The sequence below is a fragment of the Symphalangus syndactylus genome, chromosome 1 (genome assembly GCF_028878055.3).
Source record: "Symphalangus syndactylus isolate Jambi chromosome 1, NHGRI_mSymSyn1-v2.1_pri, whole genome shotgun sequence".
Classification (NCBI taxonomy): domain Eukaryota; kingdom Metazoa; phylum Chordata; class Mammalia; order Primates; family Hylobatidae; genus Symphalangus; species Symphalangus syndactylus.
Genome location: NC_072423.2, coordinates 128,531,213 through 128,537,557, shown reverse-complemented (window position 1 = coordinate 128,537,557; position 6,345 = coordinate 128,531,213).

The following is a 6,345-nucleotide window of genomic DNA, read 5'->3' as shown; positions in this document are numbered from 1 at the left end:
TGGTTTTATTAACAGCTGGTTTCTTTCTCTGTTGCCCACATAAACCTGAGATTTAACTTGACTTTAGAGGATTCCAAGGGGAAAGCAATGGGTTGACATGGGTTTGTCCAGTGCCAACAGCAGGTCCCATTCTGCTTCTAGTGGAACAATTTTTCTGGGCATTAAATGCTCTGACTTCAGATGAGAGAAAAAGGGCAACAGGTGGCTAGGCAAGGTATCCAGAGGCTATACCAAGTGCAGAGGTGATTAAGTACCTGAGGATCAAATAAAAAGGGCTGAGCCACTGGAAACCTAGAGTCACACTCCCAAATGATAAAATGGAACCAATATGAGGAGGAAGACTCCGTAAATCCAACAAACAGGAGAATTAGCACCAAAAGAACTTAAGATCTTAACAGAATGGTTTCAAAGAAAATGTAGTATATGAAGTCAAAAGCTCAATGGACTTGCTAAATAGCAAATTAGCTAAAATTCAATGAATAAGTTAAAAACAGCTTAAGAAAAGAATTAGCGTTTGAGGCTACCATCCAGCCTCAAACATCTGTAGCACAGAGATAAAAAAAAAAGTAGAAAAAATTAAAGGAAGGTTAAATATTAGAGGACTGAATGAGAAAGTCCCACATACATCTCATAAGGAATCTAGAACAAGAGAGAAAATAAGAAAAGTAATTTCAAAGTGAAAATAGATCAGAATTTTCCAGAAATTCAATTTCATTACTCAAATTAAAGAAGCACAACACATCCCCAGCAAGTTAAATAAAAATAAATCCACAGCCATCTGTAGTGAAACTCAATACCAAATTCAAAGATACAATCTTAAAAGAACCAAAGATTACCTAGTATGAATGCAGACTGACATCATGTTTTTTGCAACATCAGGGGCCACATGACAATGGAATAAAATAGTATCTTTGAAGTAATGAGAAAAAATATCAATCTAGAATTCTATACCCATCTTAGCTATTTTTAAGAGTAAGGGTAAAATAAAATTTCACTCCTGCAGAAAGGACACCCAACTCTAGAGTTAGAAAACAGTAACCAAAAATAAGGTGGGACTCAAAGACTAAAATATGTTGGTAAATCTAAATAAGCAATGACTGCATAAAACAACATTAATAGTTAATTTAGGAAGTTGTTAAGATAAATGGAAAATACTAGGCAATAACAACATAGTACATGAGAAGAACTGATGGCCATTAATTCTTTTTTTTTTTTTTGAGACGGGGTCTCGCTCTGTCGCCCAGGCTGGAGTGCAGTGGCACTATCTCAGCTCACTGCAAGCTCCGCCTCCCAGGTTCACGCCATTCTCCTGGATGGCCATTAATTCTAATGTCTCTTAGTATCATTCAGGGGACGAGTAGGAGTTCTGATTAATATTACAAATCTTTATAAAATCAAATATGCATGCTAGAAATTTGATGCATATTCCTAGATTCTGAGAAATTCTAGCAAAGTGGCAGGAATGACAGAATTATAAAGCTGCTATTTTGCAACTGCTAACAAAGTAACTGATTTAGGTAAAGATCAATGGATGAGACCTTTTAGCTAAAAAGATGGGAAACTTCACAGTGAGTGGGGAACACATGGTCAGCACCTGAACCCACTAAGTGTGCACTGAATGTGGTATTACCAGAGAGTACAGCACCACCTACAAAAAAAAAAAAGTTTAATCTGAATTTAAGCATGTCTTTAGGGCTTTCAGTTTACAGGAAATACTGGAAATAAAGGAATAAGTTAAATAACATAACAGAAATTAATAATTCCAGAATGTGAGATATCTGACAGAAATCCATAGACAAACTAGTAGAGGTGTGTAGAGTATTAGGAATGCAATTGATTTTTGATTATTGATCTTATATTCAGCAAACTTGCTGATGTATTCTGTTACTTCTACTAGCAATATGCTACTATGCAGATCAGAATATATAATTTGCTAATCAGAATATGTAATTTCTTATAAATATCCCGTTCTGGGTAACTATAAAAATAAGGTATCTAGGATAAATCTGACTAAAGATATGTAAGACCTTTATGAAAACAAAATTACTGAAAAACAATAATAAGACCTAAATCAATGGAGATTCTATGTTCATGAATGTGAAGTTCAACCAGTAAGATGCCATTTCCCCCAAAATTAATCTTCCAATTCAATGCAATTCCAAGAAAAAAGCAAGAGATAGGTGAGGTCTATCGCTACAAAAAAATTTTAAAAGGCGGCCAGGTATGGTGGTGTGTACCGGTAGTCCCAGCTACTTGGGAGACTGAGGTGAGAGGATCGCTTGAGCCCAGGAGATGAAGGCTGCAGTGATGCAGTGAGCTAGAGCACACCACTGCACTCCAGCATGGGCAATAGAGTAAGACCCTGTTGAGAGGAAGGGGAGGGAGAGAGGGAGGAAGGAAGGAAAGGACAGGGAGGGAGGGAGGGAGGGAAGGAGGGAAGGAAGGACAAATTTGGAGGTTGGTACATAAACCAAGGAAATAGAATAGAGAACCCAGAAATAAATCCATGCATTTACTGCCAACTGATATTTGAGAAAGGTACCAAGAACATACGTTGGGGAAAAGACAATCTCTTAAATAAATGGTGCTGGTTAATGGTAACTTGGGAAATGAATATAGTGCTGGGAAAACTAGATATCCATATGCAGAAAAATGAAATGGACCCCTCTCTCTCACCATATATGAAAATCAACTCAAAATGGATCGTAGACTTAAAAGATCTGAAACTACAAGAAGAAAACGGGAAATGCTTCATGAAATTGGACTGGGCAAGGATTTTTTTAATAAGACCTCAAAAGCACAGGCAATGAAAGCAAAAATAGACAGATGGAATTACATTAAACCAAAAGGCTGTGGCCCAGCAAAGGAAACAATCAATAGAGTAAAGAGACAATCTATAGAATGGGAGAAAAGTATTTGCAAACTATCCATCTGAAAAGATGTTCATATCCAGAATATACAAGAAACAAACAGCTCAATAGCCTCCCCCACCACAAAAAAAAAAAAAAACTAATGCCCAAAACACCTAAATAGACATTTCTCAAAAAAAAGACAAATGGCCAACAGATACATGAAAAAAATGTTCAATATCACCAATCATCAGAGAAATGCAAATCAAACCACAATGAACTATGATCTCATTGGTGACTATTAAAAAGACAAAAAATAGGGCCAGGCACCGATGGCTCACGCCTGTAATCCCAGCATTTTGGGAGGCTGAGGCAGGTGGATCACAAGGTCAAGAGATCGAGATCATCCTGGCCAACACTGTGAAACCCCATCTCTACTAAAAATACAAAAATTAGCTGGGCGTGGTGGCGGGCGCCTGTAGTCCCAGCTACTCGGAGAGGCTGAGGCAGGAGAATGGCATGAACCCGGGAGGCGGAGCTTGCAGTGAGCCGAGATCGCGCCACTGGCCACTGCACTCCAGCCTGGGTGACAGAGTGAGACTCCATCTCAAAAAAAAAAAAAAAAAAAAATCAAATGTTGGCAAGGATTTAGAGAAAGAGAAACTCTTATGCACTGTGGGTGGAAATGTAAATTAGTACAGCCATTATGAAAAACAGTATGGAGGTTCCTCAAAAATTAGAAACAGAACTACCATATGATCCAGCAGTCTAATTACTGAGAATATATTCAATGGTGGTGAAATCAGTATGTCAGAGAGCTAGCTGCACTCCCATATTTATTGCAGTGCTATTCATAATAGCCAAGATACAAAATCAATCCAAATGTCCATCTACAGATGACTGGATAAAGAAAATGTGGCATGTGTGTATATATATATACACAATAGAATACTGTTCAATCATAAAACAATGAAATCCTGCTTTTTTTTGCAGCAACATGGATGAACCTGGAGGACATTATGTTAAGTGAAATAAGCCAGGCACAGAAAGACAAACACCACATGATCTCATTCATCTGTGGAATCTAAAAAAGTTGACTTGATAGAATTAGAGAGTAGAATAATGGTTACCAGAGTCTGGGGAGGGTGGTGAGTTTGCAGGAGTGGGGAATGGGAGAGGTTGGTCAATGGATACAAAGTTACAGTTAGGAAGAATAAATTCTGGTGTTCTATTATACAGCAGAGTGACTATAGAAATGAATAATGTAGGCGGGCCAGTGCTGGCTCACTTTTGTAATTCCAACACTTGGGAGGATTGCTTGAGCCCAGCAATTCAAGACCAGCTGGGGCAACATGGCAAAACTCAACTCTACAAAAACTACAAAAATTAGCTACTTGGGGGCGCTGAGGTGGGAGGAACGCTTGAACCCAGACGGTCAAGGCTGCACTGTGCTCCAGCCTGGGCGACAAAACAACCCTGTCTCAAACAACAACAATGTAGTGTATATTTCAAGATAGCTAGAAGACTTCGAATGTTATCACTACTAAGAAATAATAAATGTTTACAGTGATGGATATGATAAACCCTGATTTGATACAATGTACACATATATTGAAACATCACACTGTACCCCATAAATATGTATAATTGTCAATTATAAATAATTTAAACAAGGAATATTCTATACTTTCTAAAATGTTTAAAGGTTTACATCTTATATTTAGTACTTGATGCTACTTTGGTTTTGGTGTATTGTGTGAATGCCTCACACCATCTAGTTTATTGTTTCAATGGGTGGCCCCTTCTCTGACATACAATGTTGCTTCTGTTTAAGTGGATATATATGTATAGGTCTGTTGCTGGCTTTCTTGGGCTATTTTTTAATACCTATGTTAATAACACAGACTTGATCAAATCTTAATTTCTGATAGTGCGATTTCAAAATTGTTTTATGCTTGGCTTTTTTTTTTAAGATGGGGTCTCACTGTGTCACCCACTCTGGAGTGCAGTGGCACAATCACAGCTCATTTCAGCCTACACTCCTGGGAGAAACTGCTGTTAGGACCCTCTAGCGATCCTCCCACTTTAGCTAAGTGGATTGGACCACAGGTGCAGGCCACTGCGCCTGGCTAATTTCAGGTCTGTTTTTTTCCCTCAAGATTGCTTTGGCAATCCAGAGTCTTTTGCATTTCCATATGAATTTTCAGATTATTTTTTCTATTTCTGAGAAATAAAGGTCAACAAACAAGTGAAAAGACAATCAGGTTCACCAGAAACAGGAAGAATACAAAAAAAAAAAAAAAAACAGGCACCATTTCAGTACCAGACAAGCAAAAATGTTAAGTTGAACTAACATTAAGTGCAGGACAAGAGTGGGGAAACCAGCATCCTCATTCACTGCTGAGGGAAATATAAACTGGGTCTACCCTTTGGAGATCCATTTGGAAATATTTAGCCATGCTGAAGTCATAACATACCTTCTGACTCACCTAACAATTTAACTTCTAAGTAGTTACCCACCATGTAAATTCTCACATGTGCACAAGAAGAGATGTTCAAATACATTTGTTCATTGTAATGTTAAGATGGTCAAAAGCTGAAAATGCTGTTAGAATTTTTCTATCAGTAGGAGAATAAGTAAATTGTGACATATTCATACAATGAAATACCAAACAGCATTTAAAATGAATGAACCAGAGTTACAACCTTGAAGCAAATATGGCAAAATGTTATAATCTATTAAAAGTGAGTGGAGTCTACAACAGGTATTATCCTCTGTGCTTCCAGTGCTTGAAATATTTCAGGCCGGGCTCAGTGGCTCATGCCTGTAATCCCAGCACTTTGGGAGGCCAAGGCAGGCGGATCACCTGAGGTCGGGAGTTCGAGACCAGCCTGACCAACATGGTGAAACCATGTCTCTACTAAAAACACAAAATAATTAGCAGGGTGTGGTGGCGTGTGCCTGTAATCCCAGCTACTCAGGAGGCTGAAGCAGGAGAATCGCTTGAACCCTGGAGGCCAAGGTTGCAGTAAGCCAAGATGGTGCCACTGTACTCTAGCCTGAAGGATAGAGCAAGACTCTGTCTCCAAAACAAACAAACAAATTCAAAAAATTTAAAAAGTAGCTAAATATAAAAATGTTGCAGAAAAGACAATACTTCTCCCCCCTTTTTTTTTTTTTTTTTTTTTGAGATGGAGTTTTGCACTTGTTGCCCAGGCTGGAGCGCAATGGCATGACCTCGGCTCACTGCAACCTCCACCTCCGGGGTTTGAGTGATTCTCCTGCCTCAGCCTCCAAAGTAGCTGGGGTTACCGTCATGTGCCACCACACCCGGCTAAATTTTGTATTTTTACTAGAGACGGGGTTTCACCATGTTGGCCTGGCTGGTTTTGAACTCCTGACCTTAGGTGATCCACCTGCCTCGGCCTCCCAAAGTGCTGGGATTACAGGCGTGAGTCACCGTGCCCAGCCTCCCTCTTTGTTTTATCAATTTCT